This window comes from Balaenoptera ricei, chromosome 6, assembly GCF_028023285.1.
Source record: "Balaenoptera ricei isolate mBalRic1 chromosome 6, mBalRic1.hap2, whole genome shotgun sequence".
Taxonomy (NCBI): domain Eukaryota; kingdom Metazoa; phylum Chordata; class Mammalia; order Artiodactyla; family Balaenopteridae; genus Balaenoptera; species Balaenoptera ricei.
The window spans coordinates 46,272,458-46,297,258 of record NC_082644.1 but is presented as its reverse complement, the minus strand read 5'-3'; the positions used below and the strand labels follow the sequence as shown (position 1 = coordinate 46,297,258).

Below are 24,801 nucleotides of genomic sequence, written 5' to 3'. Positions count from 1 at the left end.
TTCTGTGCGAGGGCTTTCTCTAGTTGCGGCAAGCGGGGGCCACTCTTCATCGCGGTGCGTGGGCCTCTCACTATCATGGCCTCTCTTGTTGTGGAGCACAGGCTCCAGATGCGCAGGCTCAGTAATTGTGGCTCACGGGCCTAGTCGCTCCGCGGCATGCGGGATCTTCCCAGACCAGGGCTCGAACCTGTGTCCCCTGCATCGGCAGGCAGATTCTCAACCACTGCTCCACCAGGGAAGCCCCCATGATGATATTTTTAACTGCCCTCTCATTCGCTTTGGGTGGTCCTCTTTTGTCCTCCAAATATGTTTTACAAAATAGACCAAATTGTTCTGGAGACATAGAAGGATAAAACAGATATACCACCACAGTTGCCTGAATTTCTAAATTTCTAGTGTCTTTTCATTTTCTGGTAAGAGGTCTCACTACTGCTATGGGGTTCCATAAGATACCCTGAATCTTGAAAACTTCTCTTATAAGCTATGCCTTGGAAGGAATGTATACCTTTTAATCAAAAAGTAATATTAACTTGCTCAAGATCATATGACCAGGAAGTAATAGGGTCAGGATTTAAGCCCAGTTCTCTGTGACTCCAAAGCCAGTGTTGTGCCATTGTAATATATATTCACTTCAAGGTGGTGCAACTCAAACTCCTAAAATTCACATATTTGATCCCAATGAAAGCTATATTTTTTAAAGTATATTAAAAAAGTTAACCAGCTGCTAACATAACTTTCAAATTTCTAGAAAGAAATTTAAATTTTCGGAGAATATGAATCACCACAGATAGCCTGTTTAAATGTCTATTAGCATGGTTGATGTTAACAATGAACTCTAAAATTTTAATGTTAAAAAAAATAGGTAGTAAAATCAACATGGTAGATGTATCAAATTAGAAAGCACAAAAATACCCATGTTACAGTATTACACTGATAATATCTGTAGGTAGAAGTGAAATTGTGTTTGTGGGTGTGTGTAAAAAAAGTAAAATCAATTTCATAGTCTAAACTAAGGTTATTTAAAGGAAACATATATTGAAAAGACATTTAAGATGATCTCTAGATAAGAGCACAATTGTTTTTCTGTTCTCTTGCTAAATAATGGACTATTTATAATTAACCAACTCATATTTAACCTAAGTATGTAGCTTACATTTTATTTCGCCAAAATTATCATCAATCACGGTTCATTACCTTTAAATCTTCACGTTTGGTTCAGAGCTTCTTTCTTTCTTTAATCCTCCACTAAGTCAAACTGCTTGCAAATACATTTTACAAGAAATCCATACTAATGGAATGACAACTTGTACTTTTCATTTGTGCTTAAGCTTGCCTTGTTCTGTAACTGCTATTTTGAAGTAATGGTTATAAATTCTCAGTTATCTGATATAGAGAGGACTTGTTTACAAAGTACAGAAGAACAGTGTACAAGATACGCTATTTCACAACTGTGTAATTACACCAACCAAAGCTTAAGTTAATGAGTTTCCTAAGTGGCTTAGGAAGAGAGATCACAGTATGAAAAGCATGGTTTGAAAGGGATGGAGATTATCTAGTCCCTCAGAGCTCCAGCTCAACTATTCCAGAAAGATAGTTTTACACCCTATTTTCAAAAACTGTCCAAGAAAAAGATTCCAAGTTAAAATGTGTATGAACAAATAATCCCCCAAATGATTCTATTACTGATTTTTCATGTGTGAAATGGTACTGGAGACGTGGTTTACGAATCTGAAATGACATTTGAGCCAGTTATTTTCTTGAAAATGTATGGTTTCATGTGAAGAGGCCCTATTAAGAAATTCTAAGGGTAAAGTCACAGAGCCATTGCCTGAAAACTTGCTTAACCCCATCAAGATTAGAATGCATATTCGTAAGCAGTCAGTCGCTATTGGTTCTCGGAAATCAATCACCCCACTGTTAATCTGCCAATACTCACTTGGCCTCAGGTTTCATATTTATCAATTAGAACAGGTGAGGAAAATTCTCTCTCAATGTTATGGAAAAGTGGAGAAAAACTATGGGGAGTTAAGTGAATGTCACCCAATATTAAGGAGATGGGCCAATTTTGAGAAAGAAATACAGAATATCACTCTTCACTGTTTTCCTAGAGTATATGTTGAACTCAGCCTTTTCAATCTAAGGCCCATCTTTCACTCATCCCACCTCCATATTGTGGGTGTTTATCTGGATAGCTTTCTGGATAGCTTTACTTAGGAAATTGCTTTACTAAGATGATGTTTTCCTCTTCCCAATATTGCAAATGTTTGTGTCTGGACACAAAGAAACCTTTTTCCAGCCTGGTAGTTCTATTAATATTTAAAATGTAGTTAATGTCTCAGGGTTTAAAGAATCAGTTTCAGTCTGTATTCTTTGCTCTATAATCTTCTACTTGATAGTGTTTGCAGCACTTGTCACACTAAATACCAACAGTGGGCATTCAGTAATTACTTGTTAGTTATGATAAATAAAACAAGCAAGATTTATCTTCAGGGAAATAAGCAATACTTCATGTAGTATGAAAAGAGATGATATCTAGTTTACTATAATAATCTCATCTGTAAACTCTATTTCAAGGACCCAGAGGCTGCATTTACTGAATTACCAAAGGCTGATATAAGAAAGGTAAGATTCCCTGGTATTACTGTGAACCACACCCCTTGGAGGTGTGGAAGGCCATGCTTGGGGACAAATTTCATTTGTAAGCAAAGGGCAGAGCATCCACTGGCTTTGGTAAGTACAGCTTAATGGAGAAAAAGGCTGAAAAATAAGAATATAAATCCTGTGACACAGCAGTTTGAGAGTCTCAAACTCAGATTTAATTCCTGGAATGGATTTTGTTCCTGGAATGGGAAAGCAATCAGAAAATGCAAGAGTCACGAAAGGAGCCATTAGCAGAGCTGAACAGTCACTCAAACCTTACATCTTAGGAACCCCAATGCCATCATAAAAGCCAAACTCCCAACTGGACATGTGGGAGTCTCTGCAAAAATCAGACCAAGTTGGGCTTCCCTGGTGGCGCAGTGGTTGAAAATCTGCCAGCCAATGCAGGGGACACGGGTTCGAGCCCTGGTCTGGGAAGATCCCACATGCCGCGGAGCAACTAAGCCCGTGAGCCACAGCTACTGAGCCTGCGCGTCTGGAGCTTGTGCTCCGCAACAAGAGAGGCCACGATAGTGAGAGGCCCCCACTTGCCACAACTAGAGAATGCCCTTGCATAGAAACGAAGACCCAACACAGCCAAAAATAAATAAATTAATTAAAAAAAAAATCAGACCAAGAATTAATCAAGGCCACAAATGGCTTTCACCTTAAACAATGTTATGCATCAAAAGCAACACTAGGAACAGAGTTTTAGGAGTACAGGGCTCTTCTGCTTACACATCACTGATATGAGATGCAGCTATTTATCAAGAAGCCCAAATTCAAAACCACACAGTGGAAGAACTTTTGCCAAAACAATGAGATACTGCATAGTCATAGAAGCATAGGTTCCAAAAGCTAGTTTGTTGGGGCTTGAAAATTGTAAAACTATTTTGGATTTTTTAACAGCTCCTTAGTTAAGAACGGACAGATAGTTCCAAAAGGTAGTAAACACTATCAACAAAATACTGCACAGAAAAGGTCTTATATACAGCCTACATCCATTCACACTTTTTCCTCTGAAAACTGAAATACCCTGGCTCCAAGTATTCTCACTTGAAAAAAAGAGAACTCAGATGCACTTATACATCAATGGGGAGATGTATTCACCTTGGGTAAAGACAGAACTAAAAGAAAAGTTTTATCAAGCAAACAAGGAAAATAGTAATATGGCTCATTTTAAAAGATGATTTCTAGACTCAGTGGAAAGGAAAGGTGCCCAGGAGCCTGCCAGGAGCGCAGCGGGGTGGCTGGGCAGTAGGGGGTACAGCTCAGGTCTGTTGCCAGTTCAGCGGTGGTGTTTAGTCCGGCGGCCAGGTGCGTGATGTAAATACAAGCTACCCCCGTTCTCATCCTCCTCCAGATGGTGGAGTCTTTGGCTGCCCCCCCTGTGGACTCTAGGAGTGCATAATTAAATTCCTGGCTATCCTAGACTTCAATGGGCAAAGTATTCAGTCTCTCTTCATAAGTCCAGGCTTAAGGGAACTCTACTTTGGTCTGTTTCTTCACAGTGGTGTAGAGGATGAACATATAACAAAACCAGCATCTTGTAGCCTTGATCCTAAAAGGATTAAGAGCAAAACTGGTCCTCAGTAACATCTTTGATGAATAGGACCTTCCATCAAAGCTCAGGGACAGGTTGTCAAAACAATTGAGTTTTTCAACAAATTGTTGTCAGATATGTTGGTATGTGAATAGTCGTTGCTACTTCTGTTATACAGAAATTATACAGCTAGCTTATTGGAAGTTGCTGTAAGTTTTCCTTCTTCTTTGGAAGCGGTGATAACAGAATCTTTGCAGCGAGGCTCGTAAGTACCTTTGTTTCATAGGCCTGCCTGGCACTTGTCTATGAGGCACTGAACCTTGGCCTCTGTCAACAGCTTCTCCATTTCCTCGTGGCTCTCAGGCAATGAGACTGCTCCATCATAAAGGCAGTTGAGTATCTTACCTAAGTGATTCCTGCATTGTTTATTTGCATTATAGAACATATTTCTTTCAGTGTCAGAGTATAATCTATATCTAATAGTGAATAGTATTTTTGCAAACTGTGCAAAAACAAACCCATAGATGAGTTCATTAGTCTTAAATAACTAGGTAACTGGTGTTTTAGATGCTTTGTGTCATGTAAAAATCCTTGGTGACTTGTTAAATACGTGTTTAAAATGTTTTAATCACATCAGAAAAAAGTTGGTTGGTGTTTTTGTATGAATGGAGAACAGATTTTTTATTTTACACTATTTTAAATAATGAAATATCTGACACGTTTTCAGAAGTAAATTAGATTTAAGTAATAAAGGAAGCCTATTGTTTAAGCTGTTTTCTCTTCTGTAAAGAACTATAGTAATCTTTCCCCTCTTTATCTGACAGGCCACAATTAGATGAATATGTTTATTGTTTATTCTATGATTAGTCCCCAAAGCGTTTGCTTTAATTATATAAAATATAATTTTTATATAATTAATTATATAAAATTATAATTATAAAAGGCATATTTAACTGGACCATTAAAACAAGACCACGTGATTTAAAGAAATGCTTCTTTCTATGTTAAATAAGGATGATTTCAGCAATTAAGCACAGGATTAGCTCTGAGGTTCCTGAGAGCCAAAGAAACAAGAGAAACAATATGTATTACATAATTTTTGCAAGCTGGTGAATTGAAGCATACCAGTACTGGCGGGAGGAAATTTATTTCCTGATGTAGTGGATTATACACATATAAATTAAATTAATGCAAAATGTTTTGAGATGGCATAACGTTTACAACTATGAAGTAGCATTAGATTCTATTATAGACAGAGACCCCAATTCCACTAAAACATTGCTGCTAAAAAATAGATGATCATTCAGTGAGAAGAACGACACTGGTGTTTGGTTTGCCAAGGAAACTCTATGGAATGAAGAATCAGCTTCTGGTTAGAAGGTGATTGAGTAAAGAATACTTCTTCAAAACACATCATAACAGAAATAGTGGCTTAAGGGGCTTTTCCTCTGTTTGCTCGTGTTTTTCCTCAGTAATGAAGATAGAGTTAGCAAGGAAGGAGGTTATATTTGATTCCACCATTTTGACATGGTAATACTGCATTCAAGACAAGTTATCATTTACATCATTTCGTTGTTATATATTTATATCAATGAATCCACAACATCTAGTGAAGATAACAATACTGTCTTCCTTTGAAACTAAAGAAAGCAATGTGTTTACGATATTGAGACTGTCATAAACATTATTATAATAAGCACCAGCAGTCACCATCTCTTCAGCCACGTGGATGTCACTGAAGCATGATAAAATCATTTAGGAGGAAAGGCAGTCTGATTTACTAAATAGAGTCATGCAAATAGTGTTTCCTGAGAAACAAAATTTGATTCCATTTAAGAATATACAGTAGGTCAGCGTGGGCTACAAAACAAGGAGCTGTCTAACGCAGTTCTCTAGGGAAGCGGGTTTAATGACCTAAATAATAACAAATGGTAATTAGCATACTAGCCATCTGTGGATAAATACATGCTTTTGACGTGCTTAAGGGCACTAGAGCAGCCTGTTCACTTAACTAGTTTAAAGATTCCCTCCCAAAGCCTTGTTTGTACCACTAATTCACACTCTATATGGAAAAAGGAAGAATTTCAGATATAAAGATAACATGATTGTAGGTCACACATTTCACAGAGTGGATCCTAAATCCATGGATTACCATCATGGAAATAGGAAAATGTAAAAGAATGAAAAATAAAGCTGAATAATTTGGACTCCAAAGTAGAATATGGTTGTTCTCTGCAAACAGATCCCTTGGAGCTTGTTGAGCTTTGTGGATAAGGAAATTACATGCAGTACATTTTATTTACTTGGGCATGGCAGTACCTAGGGGGGCACACATTTTCATATTTTCTCCTACTGTATTGAACTATATGCTTTGTAGCAGACCTCAGAGAGCTGGCAGAGTGGAAAGCCAAGGTTTGTTGTACAATCCTTTTTGTGATAGCAACACAGTGTGAAAAGACATCTGTGTTGACATTGCCAAGTGTGTGCTACATGATCAAACCCTTCATATTTAAGCTTACTCCCAGAAGACACAGATTTCTCAACACAATAAGTAGCCAGGTGCCCACAAATCCTGAGATCCTAAAAATTCTGGCCAAGTTGATTTAATTCTGTGGTCTCCTGTTGAAAACTGTGTTGATTCACATTCATGGCATGATGATGGCGGACCAGAGGAGGGGAGAGCATCGGGGTGAGTAGGGCTTGATGTGTTTGCTCTCCAATCAGTGTCACTCAATCAGTGTGCATAACAATTAGCATCTTATTATGGTGTTTGCTTTCTTCTCTTTTTGTACTGCATAATTTGGTACTTTATTATATCACCTCATGTTCTTCAGCTGCTTCATGTAGCATTCATTTGGAAGTCACTTCTCAGAAAAACTGAAAAAGAAAACTCTAGCCAAGAAGAGGAAGTTATGTATGGAAAACCCAAGTCCTCATTCATAGCTACTCATTCTAACTTTACACAAAAATCTATCAAGTCTGCTTTGTCTGTCTGTACCAGGTTAGAAGCAGCAAAACGGAAGAACCCATAATGTGTTACATAAGGTGAGTGGAAAAGGCATGTTGAGAGTAGCAAATAATAACAGCTAACAGTGTAGGAAGAGATAAATAAGCTATACAACTCGGGTAGAAACATTTTACAGGCAAACATTTTTCTCAGGTAGCATTCTTAAGAAACTGATCCTTAAGTAATGATCCAATTGCAAGAAATTATGAAGAAAAGAGCAAGGAAAAGAGGAAGCAAAAGAGAAAGGGTAAGAAACCAAGAAAAGGTGTAATTGCACGTAGAATTCCAGCCTCAGCCTCACCCCACGAGAAGCTACAAAAGCCAAAAACCTTGGCTTTTTTGTTCCTTATTGGTTATTTACTGGTCTAGGGCCATGAGGGCTGGATGGCGTAAGGGGGAATTATCCTGTGTTCCAGCAGACAGCACACAGAAGCAGGAGGATGGGCTCACAGCACCAGTAAAAGGGGGTCTGGTTAGGCCATCAATTACATCCATCTCCATATGCCTGAGGCATTTAATGTCTCTACCAATCATTGAGGTCAAGAATTGTTCCTTATTCAATATCAAAAACAGAGGTCTATGTGCAATAAAAATCATTTAGTTTCATAATGAGGAGCCTGAGTTAATTTAACTCAATAAATACTCACCCCTACTTTTGGGGTCAAAATAACAAAGTGGGTACAGTAGAAAGACCATAGGATTCAGGAATTACAGGTTCAAGTCCTTCTCTACTGCCACTGGATACCTATATGATCTTGATGTCTGTCCTTAGTTTACTTTGTTGATAGGAATGGCTTCTTTATACCCCAATTCAACAAATCCCATACATCCCTCTAAAAAAAAAAAAACCCACAATCAAGTGTCAAAGTGAGAGAGCAGTTGAAAAATGCAGAGTCTGACAAACAGAAAATACTAAATAAATACCAACTAAAAACAAAAACATAGATAGATTCAGCCAATATTACATTTGGCTATTAATGACAAAGACCCTGATGTGGTAAAGGGCCATTAATCAAGAGCCTAATGTATTTTCAGACACAATATGATATGTTTTCTTAAATTTCTGAGATTATCCATAAACATATCAAGTTGCAAGCTTATAATGTAGTCATTTTTTTTTCTAATAGTTTAACTATGTATACAATTAACGTGAGTGATTGTTATTTCGATTGTCTGTATACTTAAAATGTGTCAGTACTTAGAGTTTATAATTTTCCAGAGAAGAGTAAATAAATCCAGTTAAGGTATACTTTATAAATGTTTTAATTTTAGGGTTTCTTTTTTCATTTAAAAATTGGGGGGGGTGTGGTTCTAGGGAGTTGTGTAGAAAAAACCTTCCTTTTCTAATGTATTTGTCAGCATTTTTAGAAAGATCCATATTTAGATTTTTGAAGGCAATCCTGTATCTTCATACAGACAGCTGAAATGACAATTTTAAAACAACAAACCCTAATCCCTAGTGACTGTACATCTGTGTCACGAAACAATCACATAATCTGGCATGATTAAAAGGTTTGCTGATCAGAGCTCTACAGCTGAGAGCCAAATACGGCAAAGTATGATCTAGTTTTCTCCCTCACAAATGCAAATAAAGACTGGCACACAGACCAGAGAAAGCAGTTGTTCTTACACAATTTAGGTCCATACAATTTTGGTTGAAGAAAACATCCAGTAGCAAAAATTTCTTTGAAAACTCAAGTTATCAGGCACACACCATTAAGCCAAAGTTTCTGATTTTATAAATATGTGATCAAAAGGAAAACACAGGATGCCATGTTTTACATAACCTGGAAAAAGATTTTAAACTCCGTTACCCTCTACATCAAGTTAATAATGAAAGTCTACATGAAATTAGAAAAGAAATGATGACTAGTATTTTAAGTAACCATTCAATAATAATACTGATGATGTAAAGATATTTGCCTGCTTGTAAATATTTTCCAGAAAGTAATACTGTCTTTGTCTTTGTCTCCATAGTATCTAGCCCTAGCCTCTGGCCCACAATTAGCATTCATTCAAGATTTTTAGTTGAATGGATGAATGGGTAAAGAAATACACAAACGTGAAATGCTTGTCAAGAAAATAATTCTAGGAATCATAGCAACTTCTGGTCTAATGTCTACAGAATACTAGAAGTTGCAACCACATTAATATAAATATTCCACTGGACCAAGGAGGAAATATATTTTAGCATGGCAATTTTTTTTTTTAATAGCACAAGTTTATTAAGAGATTGCTAAATATTTTTATATCTGTGATCAAATTTTTATTTAATCAGTCATCAATTTTATACACATCACTGTATACATGTCAATCCCAATTGCCCAATTCAGCACACCACCATCCCCACCCCACCGCAGTTTTCCCCCCTTGGTGTCCATACGTTTGTTCTCTACATCTGTGTCTCAACTTCTGCAACCTGGTTCATCTGTACCATTTTTCTAGGTTCAAAATACATGCGTTAATATACGATATTTGTTTTTCTCTTTCTGACTTCACTCTGTATGACAGTCTCTAGATCCATCCACATCTCAACAAATGACTCAATTTTGTTCCTTTTTATGGCTGAGTAATATTCCATTGTATATATGTACCACATCTTCTTTATCCATTCATCTGTCTGTCGATGGGCATTTAGGTTGCTCCCATGACGTGGCTATTGTAAATAATGCTGCAATGAACATTGGGGTGCATGTGTCGTTTTGAATTACGGTTTTCTCTGGGTATACGCCCAGTAGTGGGATTGCTGGGTCATATGGTAATTCTATTTTTAGTTTTTTAAGGAACCTCCATATTGTTCTCCATAGTGGCTGTATCAATTTACATTTCCACCAACAGTGCAGGAGGGTTCCCTTTTCTCCACACCCTCTCCAGCATTTGTTGTTTGTAGATTTTCTGATGATGCCCATTCTAACTGGTGTGAGGTGATACCTCATTGTAGTTTTGATTTGCATTTCTCTAATAATTAGTGATGTTGAGCATCTTTTCATGTGCTTTGTGGCCGTCTGTATGTCTTCTTTGGAGGAATGTCTATTTAGGTCTTCTGCCCATTTTTGGATTGGGTTGTTTGTTTCTTTAATATTGAGCTGAATGAGCTGTTTATATATTTTGGAGATTAATCCTTTGTCCGTTGATTCGTTTGCAAATATTTTCTCCCATTTTGATGGTTGTCTTTTTGTCTTGTTTATGGTTTCCTTTGCTGTGCAAAAGCTTTGAAGTTTCATTAGGTCCCATTTGTTTATTTTTGTTTTTATTTCCATTACTCTAGGAGGTGGACCAAAAAAGATCTTGCTGTGATTTATGTCAAAGAGTGTTCTTCCTATCTTTTCCTCTAAGAGTTTTATAGTGTCCGGTCTTACATTTAGGTCTTTAATCCATTTTGAGTTTATTTTTGTGTATGGTGTTAGGGAGTACTCTAATTTCATTCTTTTACATGTAGCTGTCCAGTTTTCCCAGCACCACTTATTGAAGAGACTGTCTTTTCTCCATTGTATATCTTTGCCTCCTTTGTCATAGATTAGTTGACCATAGGTGCGTGGGTTTATCTCTGGGCTTTCTATCCTGTTCCATTGATCTGTTTCTGTTTTTGTGCCAGTACCATATTGCCTTGATTACTGTAGCTTTGTAGTATAGTCTGAAGTCAGGGAGCCTGATTCCTCCAGCTCCGTTTTTCTTTCTCAAGATTGCTTTGGCTATTCGGGGTCTTTTGTGTCTCCATGCAAATTTTAAGATGATTTATTCTAGTTCCGTAAAAAATGCCATTGGTAATTTGATAGGGATTGCATTGAATCTGTAGATTGTTTTGGGTAGTATAGTCATTTTCACTATATTGATTCTTCCAGTCCAAGAACATGGTATATCTTTCCATCTGTTGGTATCATCTTGAATTTCTTTCATCACTGTCTTATAGTTTTCTGCATACAGGTCTTTGGTCTCCCTAGGTAGGTTTATTCCTAGGTATTTTATTCTTTGTGTTGCAATGGTAAATGGGAGTGTTTCCATAATTTCTCTTTCAGATTTTTCATCATTAGTGTATAGGAATGCAAGAGATTTCTGTGCATTAATTTTGTATCCTGCAACTTTACCAAATTCATTAATTAGCTCTAGTAGTTTTCTGGTGGCACTTTTAGGATTCTCTATGTGTAGTATCATGTCATCTGCAAACAGTGACAGTTTTACTTCTTCTTTTCCAATTTGTATTCCTTTTATTTCTTTTTCTTCTCTGATTGCCGTGGCTAGGACTTCCAAAACTATGTTGAATAATAGTGGTGAGAGTGGACATCCTTGTCTCGTTCCTGATCTTAGAGGAAATGCTTTCAGTTTTTCACCGTTGAAAATGATGTTTGCTGTGGGTTTGTTGTATATGGCCTTTATTATGTTGAGGTAGGGTCCCTCTATGCCCACTTTCTGGAGAGTTTGTATCATAAATGGGTGTTGAATTTTGTCAAAAGCTTTTTCTGCATCTATTGAGATGATCATATGGTTTTTATTCTTCAATTTGTTAATATGGTGTATCACATTGATTGATTTGCATATATTGAAGAATCCTTGCATCCCTGGGATAAATCCCACTTGATCGTGGTGTATGATCCTTTTAATGTGTTGTTGGATTCTGTTTGCTAGTATTTTGTTGAGGATTTTTGCATCTATATTCATCAGTGATATTGGTCTGTAATTTTCTTTTTTTTTAGTATCTTTTTCTGGTTTTAGTATCAGGGTGATGGTGGCCTCATAGAATGAGTTTGGGAGTGTTCCTTCCTCTGCAATTTTTTGGAAGAGTTTGAGAAGGATGGGTGTTAGCTCTTCTCTAAATGTTTGATAGAATTCACCTGTGAAGCCATCTGGTCCTGGACTTTTGTTCGTTGGAAGATTTTTAATCACAGTTTCAATTTCATTACTTGTGATTGGTCTGTTCATATTTTCTGTTTCTTCCTGGTTCAGTCTTGGAAGGTTATACCTTTCTAAGAATTTGTGCATTTCTTCCAGGTTGTCCATTTTATTGGCATAGAGTTGCTTGTAGTAGTCTCTTAGGATGCTTTGTATTTCTGCGGTGTCTGTTGTAACTTCTCCTTTTTCATTTCTGTTGTTATTGATTTGAGTCCTCTCCCTCTTTTTCTTGATGAGTCTGGCTAATGGCTTATCAATTTTGTTTGTCTTCTCCAAGAACCAGCTTTTAGTTTTTTGATCTTTGCTATTGTTTTCTTTGGTTCTATTTCATTTATTTCCACTCTGATCTTTATGATTCCTTTCCTTCTGCTAACTTTGGGTTTTGTTTGTTATTCTTTCTCTAGTTCCTTTAGGTGTAAGGTTTGATTGTTTACTTGAGATTTTTCTTGTTTCTTTAGGTAGGCTTGTATAGCTATAAACTTCCCTCTTAGAACTGCTCTTGCTGCATCCCATAGGTTCTGGATCATTGTGTTTTCATTGTCATTTGTCTCTAGGTATTTTTTGATTTCCTCTTTGACTTCTTCAGTGATCTCTTGGTTATTTAGTAACGTATTGTTTAGCCTCCATGTGTTTGTGTTTTTTACGTTTTTGTCCATGTAATTCATTTCTAATCTCAGCGTTGTGGTCAGAAAAGATGCTTGATATGATTTCAATTTTCTTAAATTTACTGAGGCTTGATTTGTGACCCAAGATGTGATCTATCCTGGAGAATGTTCCGTGCACACTTGAGAAGAAAGTGTAATCTGCTGTTTTTGGATGGAATGTCCTATAAATATCAATTAAATCTATCTGTTCTATTGTGTCATTTAAAGCTCCTGTTTCCTTATTTATTTTCATTTTGAATGATCTATCCATTGGTGTAAGTGAGGTGTTAAAGTCCCCCACTAATACTGTGTTATTGTCGATTTCCTCTTCTATAGCTGTTAGCAGTTGCCTTATGTATTGAGGTGCTCCTATGTTGAGTGCATATATATTTATAATTGTTATATCTTCTTCTTGGATTGATCCCTTGATCATTATGTAGTGTCCTTCCTTGTCTCTTGTAACATTCTTTATTTTAAAGTCTCTTTTATCTGATATGAGTATAGCTACTCCAGCTTTCTTTTGATTTCCATTTGCATGGAATATCTTTTTCCATCCCCTCACTTTCAGTCTGTATGGGTCCCTAGGTCTGAAGTGGGTCTCTTTTAGACAGCATATATATGGGTCTTGTTTTTGTATCCATTCAGCAAGCCTGTGTCTTTTGGTTGGAGCATTTAATCCATTCACTTTTAAGGTAATTATCAGTATGTATGCTCCTATGACCATTTTCTTAATTGTTTTGGGTTTGTTTTGGTAGGTCCTTTTCTTCTCTTGTGTTTCCCACTTAGAGAAATTCCTTTAACATTTGTTGTAGAGCTGGTTTGGTGGTGCTGAATTCTCTTAGTTTTGCTCGTCTGTAAAGCTTTTGATTTCTCCATCAAATCTAAATGAGATCCTTGTGTGGTAAAGTAATCTTGGTTGTAGGTTCTTCCCTTTCATCACTTTAAGTATATCATGCCACTCCCTTCTGGCTTGTAGAGTTTCTGCTGAGAAATCAGCTGTTAACATTATGGGAGTTCTGTTGTATGTTATTTGTCATTTTTCCCTTGCTGCTTTCAATAATTTTTCTTTGTCTTTAATTTTTGCCAATTTGATTACTATGTGTCTCGGTGTGTTTCTCCTTGGGTTTATCCTGTATGGGACTCTCTGTGCTTCCTGGACTTGGGTGGCTATTTCCTTTCCCATGTTAGGGAAGTTTTCCACTATAATCTCTTCAAATATTTTCTCTGGTCCTTTCTTTCTCTCTTCTCCTTCTGGGACCCCTATAATGCGAATGTTGTTGCGTTTAATGTTGTCCCAGAGGTCTCTTAGGCTGTCTTCATTTCTTTTCATTCTTTTTTCTTTAGTCTGTTCTGCAGCAGTAAATTCCACCATTCTGTCTTCCTAGGTCACTTATCCGTTCTTCTGCCTCAGTTATTCCGCTATTGATTCCTTCTAGTGTAGTTTTCATTTCAGTTATTGTATTGGTCATCTCTGTTTGTTTGTTCTTTAATTCTTATAGGTCTGTTAATCATTTCTTGCATCTTCTCGATCTTTGCCTCCATTCTTATTCCGAGGTCCTGGATCATCTTCACTGTCATTATTCTGAATTCTTTTTCTGGAAGGTTGCCTATCTCCACTTCATTTAGTTGTTTTTCTGGGGTTTTTTCTTGTTCCTTCAACTGGTATATAGCCCTCTGCTTTTTCATCTTGTCTATCTTTCTGTGAATGTGGTTTTTGTTCCACAGACTGCAGGATTGTAGTTTTTCTTGCTTCTGCTGTCTGCCCTCTGGTGGTTGAGGCTATCTAAGAGGCTTGATGGGAGGCTCTGGTGGTGGGTAGAGCTGACTGTTGCTGTGGCAGTCAGAGCTCAGTAAAACTTTAATCCACTTGACTGTTGATGGGTGGGGCTGGGTTCTTTCCCTGTTGCTTGTTTGGCCTGAGGCAACCCAACACTGGAGCCTACCTGGGCTCTTTGTTGGGGCTAATGACAGACTCTGGGAGGGCTCACGCCAAGGAGTACTTCCAAGAACTTCTGCTGCCAGTGTCCTTGTCCCCACAGTGAAACAGAGCCACCCCCTGCCTCTGCAGGATCCCTTCCAACACTAGCAGGTAGGTCTGGTTCAGTCTCCCCCGGGGTCACTGCTCCTTCCCCTGGGTCCTGATGCACACACTGTTTTGTGTGAGCCCTCCAAGAGTGGGGTCTGTGTTTCCCCCAGTCCTGTCGAAGTGCTGCAGTCAATTCCCACTAGGCTTCAAAGTCTGATTGTCTATGAATTCCTCCTCCCGTTGCCAGACTCCCAGGTTGGGAAGCCTGACGTGGGGCTAACCTTCACTCCAGTGGGTGGACTTCTGTGGTATAAGTGTTCGCCAGTCTGTGAGTCACCCACCCACCAGTTATGGGATTTGATTTTACTGTGATTGCGCCCCTCCTACCATCTCATTATGGCTTCTACTTTGTCTTTGGATGTGGGGTATCTTTTTTGGTGAGTTCCAGTGTCTTCCTGTCGATGATTGTCCAGCAGCCAGTTGTGATTCTGGTGTTCTTGCAAGAGGGAGTGAGAGCCCGTCCTTCTACTCCACCATCTTGGTTCCTCCCTCTAGTATGGCAATTATTTTTTAAAGATACAATTCATATTGTCATATATGTCTGATTATAAATCTTGCATTCCCTTCCACAACTGTCTCCTCTGGGAAAAATGAAAAAGCAAAACACGCTAAGGATGGAATTCTGATGTCCTAAGATTGACTTCACTAACCCAGATATTTTCTTACTTGCTGCAGATATGGCAGAGATTTTGGATCAGGCTCAGACAACACAGGATACTGTTATTTGAATTTGTTCTTTGGCACAGCTCCTGGTATTTTTGATGTATCCCAGCAATGTCCCCAACAGCAAAGCTGAAAAGTCCTGCTGTCTGTATTTTTATTGAGATGTTGACTATAATAGAGATCGTTTGGTTAGAATCATCTGCACCTACTAAGGCTTTGGGTTTGAATTCTTTCTTCTTTCTATTTGTCTCCACCTCTTCCTTTTACTCTATTTAATCTTTTTTTTTTCTTCTTCTTGAATTTCATCCTTGGAGTTTTCATCCTGAAGATTTCCATTTCTGAATGTCAAACCATGCAAGTTCTGTATGGTCTTTTCCAATATGACTTTCTATACATAACTAACTAAATTCCAAGTGGCAGGACTGACTGCTTAACGAAGTGACACATATTCATTCTGGTCACTGAAAAGCTCAACTGTTCCAAATGTATGCTGAGGCACTACAGTGTTAGGTGGGGTGGAGGGTGAACCAAATACATAAAGGAGGCACTGAAAGACACAGTACCCTCGTAATCCTGAAATTCAAAAGCACCTTCTAAATTAACTGTGCCCCAACAACTGTGTTTCTTATGAGTTAAGGAAACCTAATCTTTGTTCTTCATAGGAGCTCCAGTTCAATTTGGATTATCTTTCAGGGAGTTAAATCTCCTGAAGAAGGTCCAAATGACATTTTATTTTAAATTAAGATTAGAAACAGTGACATTTAATACTCCTAATCATGCGTTTTTCAATAGATAATTATAAAGGACACCATGGTTTTAACATTCAGCTTATTTTCAGAAGACTAAAAAGTGTAGGAAGCATTTTTATTTAACAATGGTAGCACTTAGAGACAAAGAATTTTATCTGAAATCTAGTATCACTGACTGCTGTAATTTTTGCTAAAACATTAATCTGCAGTGAGCATTCATGGAGAATTATTTCTTTGAAACAAGCATCTCTGAAATCCTCAAATGCATCTAGTTTGATAAGTGTATTTATATACATGTCTGTCATTCACAATTCTAATGAACCAACAAATGTATGTATATACAAAGAGACATAATATGCAAGAATGAGAGAAATTTATTATTTGTCAGGTATAAGTAATGTTAGCTATCACTTGAACACTTTACATGTGCCAGATACTGTACTAAGTGTTTTTACACACACGTAGGTAATCACAACTTTTATCCCCATTTTATATATGAGGGAACTGAGATGTGGATATGCTATGTGGTGGAATTATGGACTCAAACTGAGGGATGCCTGAATCCAAAGACATATTTTTATGCCACTAAACTTGCACTGTACAATATGATAGCTACCCACCATACAAGGCTGCTGAGGAATTGAAATGTGGCTAGTATATATTGACATGAGCTGTAAGTATAAAATGCACACTGGATTTCAAGCATTAGTATGAGAATAAGAAATATATAATACATATTTTTTTTTACAGATTACGTGTTGAAATGATATTTTGTCTGTACTGGTTTAAAGAAAATATATTATTTAAATTACTTTCACCTGCTTCTTTTTTCTTTTCAGTGGGGTTACTAGCAATTATAAATTGATTGACATGTAGACAGTGCTATGTTTAAAATAGATAACCAACAAGAACCTACTGTAAAAAAATTAATTAATTAAAAAATAAATAAATTACATATGGAGTTCTCATTTGTGGCTTCACTATATTTCCATTGGATCATGTTGCACTAAACTATAATATATAGGCTCCATTTTTCTTTGACAAATTAGGGAAAGATTCAGAACTGTTAACATCCTGCTTAGTGGGCCTTTACCTCTTACTCATTTTTGCATCTCTTTCATGGCAGAATTTATTTCTTCACTTTAATGTAGTTATTTATATTGTATAATATAAATCAAAGGTCCCAGAAGTCAGGCTCTGAGTTTTCATCCTACAATACCAAGGAAAAGGGAAAGGAGCTTCAATGTGAATAACAATCTCTTAGGCTTGATAGCCCTGTCAGCCTCCCCTGCCCATAGGCTGTTGTCTCATCACTTAGAATGGAACCAGGAATGCCTTATCAGGATTGCTCCGGGGTGGACAAACTACAGCTTGTGGTCAAATCCAACCCACCATCTCTTTTTGCAAATGATTTTTTATCTAAACAGTCACACATATTCATTTAGGTACTGTTGAGTAGTTCTTCCAGAGACCTTTGACCCTCAAATCCTAAAATATTTACTACCTGGACCTTTATAGGAAACACTTGCCAGTCCTGAAGTAGCTGATGCCACCATTTAGAGTTGATCCCTTCCTTTGGCAACTTACATCTTAGGGAACAAACACACTAGAATTACATTACAATCTGATGAAATAACAAACCCTTTTAAAGCTATTTGAAATTCCAATGTGTTTCACATTGTGTTTCAAGGGTGCTTACATTTTAATAATCACTTCTAGAATAAGAACCCTGGAATCCTCACAAGACTTTGTGATTATCTCTCTGTTAAGATATTGGGGCTGAGAAGAAATTTTGTTATGTCCTCTATCCTGACACCAGCTGAGGCCTGGGAAGTTCAGGATTTCAAGACTTAAAATGGGCATGTCCAAAATAGCTGCTATAATACTTCCAATAACAGAGAATTCACTCTGGAGAAAATGAAGGTTGCTTACGTTCTGGGGAGTGAGCGCTTTAAAGCCACTTTGCTATAGAATAAAGGGTAAAGAAATCAATAGAGATATAATATCATTACTAATGTGACCTGTCAATACAAGGCTTTTTGCATTTTTTATTTTATTTTGCACCAACTGGGTCATTTGAAGGTCATAGTTAATGAGGGAAATTCTCATTTTATTTAAGCACATTTGTTTGTGTTGATATAATCAATTGACCTCAATTTTCCTAGATGTGGCAGACCAGGTAAAACTAAAGCTATTCTTAAACAAGGCATACTTTGCACCAAGGCTAGCGAGAAAGGATAAAGAAACATTTACTCCTTACTGATGCTTCCACAACTAGCTATCATCAATGTTTCAAATATCTTTAGAGTGAACACCACTGTGACAAGTACTATGCATACACTTATGTAAAAGTGAGCCATAAAACAAGGAAACAGGATAGGAGGATTATAGAAACTTTCAAAGATTTTTATAAAATTGTGCAATGAACTATTTTTTTTCTGAGAAGGGTTTTTACAAATGAACAAAATATGAATTGAGGTATTTTCTAAAAACATATTTGCACTCCATTATTAGAGGCTGCTTATTTGCTCCAAAGGAGAACTAGAACACACTTAGGGGATATCAATTTTAAAATCCAACGAAGGCACTGAAATAGTTGAAGGAAATGTCTAGTGAAATACCTGCCTTGGTAAATAAAAAATATATTTTTTTATTCTGAGAATCTAAGAAACTATATTATTTAAACAATGGTTTTCAAATTTAGCTAAGCACAAAATGACCCATTTGTGTAAAAAGAAAAATATTAAACTTTTATTTAAAAGCAAGAACATTATTAAGCTTTAGTAATATTGAAGCATTAATTGATACTGACACTTTGCTTCATTCTTACAGGTCACTTACCAGAAGAGGTTATCATGAAGAAAAAGTGAGAGTTGTACAATGTGGAGATGTTACCAGTGGTATCCTCATTCATACATTTGCCTTATCATATTGCAATAGATTGGAGTTTATATGTAATTCATAAATTTGTTTTCTTAGTCTGAGTATTTACAGAGGCCACAGTGTATTTCTCAATTGCAAACGATAAAAATCAAACTCAAAGTACCCTGAGTAAAAGGGCAGACTTCATTTGCTCAGTAACTGGGAAATTTAAGGATGAAACTGGCTTGACTCCAATGTATGCCATAAGACTCTCAATCTCTGCCTCTACATTTTCATGCTCTGCTTGTCACTATTAGTCTCTTTAAATCACCCTTATTCTCTTGTTCTACAGACAAACTTTCTTCACACAATCAGAAAGATGCCCACTGGCCAACCAACCCTGTACCTTATAGCTACCAATTTTAAAGAGAAAGAGATCAACAAGTTCCCACCTTCCATGTGTCAAATCTAATGGAAGGAACTTACTGACTTTAATTTGGTTAAAATAAATGGTGCTGCTCACGAATCTCAGAATATATGAAAATAAAACACCCCAGTAGCATTTCAGCATGTATGTCAAAAATCATGATTCAAAATAGAAAAAAATCCAAATGAAAAAGTTTTGCATAGATTTATTCAGTCAATAATCTAAGCTGTACACACACAAAATTAGGAATTTGGTAATGGGAATTTACATGCACAAACTGCTGAAGTGATATTGTTTTCATTAATTACACTTTTTAATGGTGTTCTACAGAAAGAAAAATATAGCACTATCTTTCAGATATTCTCATGAGTTCTATGGATTGATTGGGGATATTCCAACACAGGAAATGTTTTCACAAAATTATTTTTTAAGATGATTTATTTAGAATACACTGACATGGATTTTCTATAAGTTTCTTTCTAATTATGAACCTTTCATTAAATTTTTTTCTTTCTGGAATGGATATTGTTTTCTAGAAAAAAATAAATAAAGAGTTGGAATTTAAAATATATTTTAGAAAATCTCTATAGTCCCTTCCAATTATTAACACTCCAGGATTCTATAATTTTCCTCTCTTCTGTCTCCCATAATCCTGGTGATGCTTTAAAGATTTAGTGTTTCAGACTAGTTGCATTCCTAAGATCATTCTTCTAATGTAGAGTAAGGAAATAACTCCCCAGGTTAAAATTTTAAACCAGTAAATACAAATCACATTCTATCTTTCTAAAATCCCCTGGAGAGTCTTCACTGCATGCATTTACACAGGTATGTGAGTAAACAGCAGAAGATTCCACTTTTTAAAATATTTGAATTGAGAACCAGGATTTTTGATATTTAATAGCTTCTTTTGGTCCACCTGAATGTCTAATACTTTGTTAAGCTGTTTCCTATACGTGAAAAGCACTAAGAGAGTACATCCTATCAGTTCTTACCTCAAGGAAAATTTTTTTTCTTTCTTTTTGTTTTTGCTTTATTTATTTATTTTTTTGTTGTTGCTGTTTTTGCTGTTGTGTCGGGTTTTATTTTGCTTTATTTTTATTGTTTGAGATTATGAATGCTAATAACTAAACTTATAATGGTAATCATTTCACAATATATGTAAGTCAAACAATTGTGCTGTACACCTTAAGCTTATGCAGTGATTAATGTCAACTATATATCAATAAAACTGGAACAAAAAGAGCTAGTATTATTGTGGGACAGGCCTTTCTAAAAATGAAACAACTATCAAGTTTAGTTAGGATTCTCTAAGCTAAAACAAAACAAATTGCATCATTTTAACTGGTGAGAAGCACATTTCATAGACAGCTTTTCTTTCAAACTATGGGTGCAATCAATATTTATTTGAATAATTACTTGCTTTTAAAAATGGAAGAAGCTATAAAAACTTAGGTATTAGGCATATTCAGTTTATAAAGGATGCCATTTAATTTAATTCACATGCACATTCCTTTCTTTAAAAAAGTGGGAAATCTAATTTTTTTTGTACCATATTTTCTTTTTTTGGGGGGGTGGATTTTACTAAAGCATTTGGCCAGGAATATATTATTAAAATAGCTATAATTAGCTTTGATGCTATTTCAAAATTCAAGACAATCACATATGTCTTTAAACCCAAAATATTATTTTTCACTTTTATGAAAAGTAAAACATGTAAAATAGCCATCCAAAGACAAATTTGAAAATCTAGATTGATTAAAGAGCTATACTTTACAAAATTATAAAAAATATTAGGTGAAAGTAAAAGATAATGCTTATTTTAGGAGCTTTTGTTGGGAATGTCCTTTCTAGGGAGAGGCAAAACACAGAATTATAAAGGTCTGAAACATTTGATAATATGATTGAGGAAAAATACACCTTAAACAATGTTCCAAGATGTGTGATAACTGGAGAAGTTTTTCAGTTCAGCAAATGTGTCAAATAATATATAAAGAGTTCATATGAATCAATAATAAAAAAGTAAACATCCTTAAGACTCCTCAGTTGAAAAAAAGTATATAGGTAGGTAGTTCATCAAATGAACAAATACAAATGGCCAATAAACATTTGAAAAGTTATTGCATCACCTTTTAAGTCAGAAAAATTTTAACAAAAGCAATGACATACCATTTTCACACTAGATTGAAATGATTAGACAGATGGTACATAGTGCTGGAGAAGGCATAAGATAATGAACAATCTCATACACTGATTATGTAAGTTTATATTGGGACAGCATTTGAGGAGCAACATGATCTGTCAAAATATCAGATGTACATGTTTTCAACCAATTATTTTTTTCTTGCAGAGATTTATCTTAAAAAATACTTGCATACATGTATTTCTCATGACACGGTTTAAAATTAGCAAACCAAAAACGCCCACAAAAACCTGGGAAAATGCTATAAGTCATTTTAAAGTTATTTATAAGTCACACCATACTTTATCTAGAATGGCTTTAGATAAGTATGGTATGTCCACACTGGAGAACATATAGCAGCTATGAATGATTAATATTGTCTAACTCGACATAGAAAGATGTATTTTGATGTATGGTTACATGAAAACAGCAAAATGTAGAACAATATATTATAAAATAGTGTTCTTGAAATTAACCAAATAAAACAACCACCACTCCTATAACTATTTTTAGATTTTTTTTTAAAGGCCTGAAAGGATATGCACAGAAGTAACAATAATGGCTACACCTGGGGAGGGAGAGGCTGAGGTCGAGAAGAAACTTTCATTTATGCTACATGATTCTCCAATAGCTTGAATTTTAAACAATAAACATGTTTTACTTTTGAAGTAAAAGAGTATTTGCAAAGTTTTTATAAAATAATGGTGTAATTCATTGCTAATTATAATCACATGTGCTTTTAAAATATGAATAGTCAAGAATAGAAGTCATAAATGAAGGCAGGAATACTGCTTTCTCGGGCCAGTATCTCAATGCAGAACTAGTTCCCTTTGTTTTGAAACACTGACAGCAACTTATTTCCCTTTCTCTAATTATCATAGGCACAAATAAAATTGTAGAAGATAGGTAGAGAGTGATAAAGCTATATGTATGAACTCTTAAATGGGTTGGTCTATTAATCATTTCCCCAAATCTTGAATAACTTTTAATCTTTTTTATGGATGGCAGATCTCTAACATTCTTTCTCAACCATGTTCTAGTATCATAAAATAATATTAAGATAAACATACATGGCCCAATTACACATCAAAAGCCAGATACAGAGTAAATATTTGAGAAAAAATGGGCTAGCAAAACTATTTTAGGTATCTGTTATGATGCCAACTACAGAGCTGCCTGACATAACAGGAATAACTTCTAACACTATTAGGTGTGATCAAGGGTTCTTTGAGGGAAAATTCTATTCCTTTCGCTCTCAAATAAATTACCAGACGAAAGTCAAAGTATCTTTAAAAGGAACTAGGCTATTTACTTTAAATTAGAGCTAAGGGACTATACACAAATACTTATGGTAGAGGCAACATTAAATTTCCGTTAAAATGCAGTCTATTGAGATATCAATATCTACATACATATTGACATCTATCTATATTTATAGCTATGCCTATCTAGATAAATATTATATAATATATATTATATACATGTATATTTTATAATATTATATATCTCTCTACCTAATTAGTTTTCTATTGCTATAATAAATTGCCACAAATTTAGTGGCTTAAACAATGCAAATTTACTATACAGTTCTGTAGGTCAGAAATCTGACACAGGTCTCACTGGGATAAAATTAAAGTGGCAACAGTGCTGTATTCCTTTCTGGTAGCTCTAGAGGATAATCTATTCCCATGCCTTTTGAGCTCCTAGAGGCCACCAACATTCCTTGGCTTGTGGGCCCTTTCCTCTTCCTTCAAAGCCAACCATATCATAATTCCTATGCCTCTTCTTCAAGCCTCACATTTCCCTCTGACTGCAACCAGGAAAGGTGTGTCAAGCCTTAGCCCATCTCTAGTGGGATGAGGAGTTATTGAGTTGATAATTGATGGGAAGATAGAGAGGAATTGACTCATATAAGGGAGTAAGGCTGGGAGGGGTATAGAAAGTCAACTTTATAAAATCCACAGTACTGCCGAGGACAGGTACTGTTTGTTAGTCCGCATGGCATAAAGAAGACTACTTCAGTGAAGTAAATTATTTATCAAAATCAGGATCTGTACACTTGTTCTGTAAAGGACCAGATAGTAAATATTTTAGGCTTCTGGGCCAAATAGTCTCTGTCCCAGCTGCTTAGCACTGTCAGTTAAACCTGCATGCAGCCATAGACAAGAAGTAGATGAAAGGGCATGGTGGAGTTCCAGTGGACACAGTGGACACTCATGGACACTCAAATTTGAACTCCACATCATGTCTACATGCCAAACTATTATTATCCTTTTAGTGTTTTCAAGATTTATAAATATAAAATTCATTCTTAGCTCATGGGCTATTCAAAAAGGGCAGTGGGCCAGTTTTGGTCCATAGGCTGTAGTTCGCTCATGCTGGACTGGATTACTTACAGTGAATAGAAGTGCTTTTCTTAGCCATTATTTCGGATTTCTAAGGTATGGTCAAAGAGACTACATGATGTCTTGAAAGCCTGAATGTCTTGATAATTATTATATTCTTCAAAACATTGTATCAGAAGTTATTTACTTTTTGGATGGAAACAAGTACAAGAACGTCAATAACGAAATCATTTTTTATCACAGATTATAGAAATTAAAGCCAATATCTATGTTTTCTTGGCAAAATAAATATGGACTGATTATGTATGTCTAAATCAGGAAGGCTTTCTTTAGTGAAAATTACGTCAAAGGTCAAAAGTCATACATTTATTGAAACTATAATGTCCTTTTAAAGAAAATTTCCTCATTGGGGAAAAACATAAACAAACACAAAATCTTCCTATGGTGCTTCTGAACAAGAGAAGTCGGTAAGAACTTTTCACCTTATTCCAATAACACCCCCTCCTCCAGTATTTGCCAAAGAGGAGGTCATAAGTGAATGAAAATCTAATGAACATCCATGAATTCAGATGTGCCCATGAAAGGTTACTTCCAGAATTAAATGTGTAAGCTTCAAAGATGCAGCTAGATCCCATTTGGTATGCAGGCAGAGGCATGCACCAGGGAATTCGGGCTATCACTGTTAATGTAAATTAATTTGTACCTCAAGTCTGTTAGGCTGGTGGAAATCAGGATATGATAGAGATACACAGGGCATAGTAAAGACTTG

The 24,801-nt window shown here is 36.0% G+C and overlaps 1 protein-coding gene and 1 pseudogene across 4 annotated transcripts in view; both read right to left on the bottom strand.

Moving 5' to 3' along the window:
- Positions 1-24,801, bottom strand: part of LINGO2 (leucine rich repeat and Ig domain containing 2) — a 1,205,266-nt gene that overhangs the window by 605,417 nt on the left and 575,048 nt on the right. The window lies entirely within an intron of this gene.
- Positions 3,929-4,628, bottom strand: LOC132368054 (BTB/POZ domain-containing adapter for CUL3-mediated RhoA degradation protein 3-like; annotated as a pseudogene).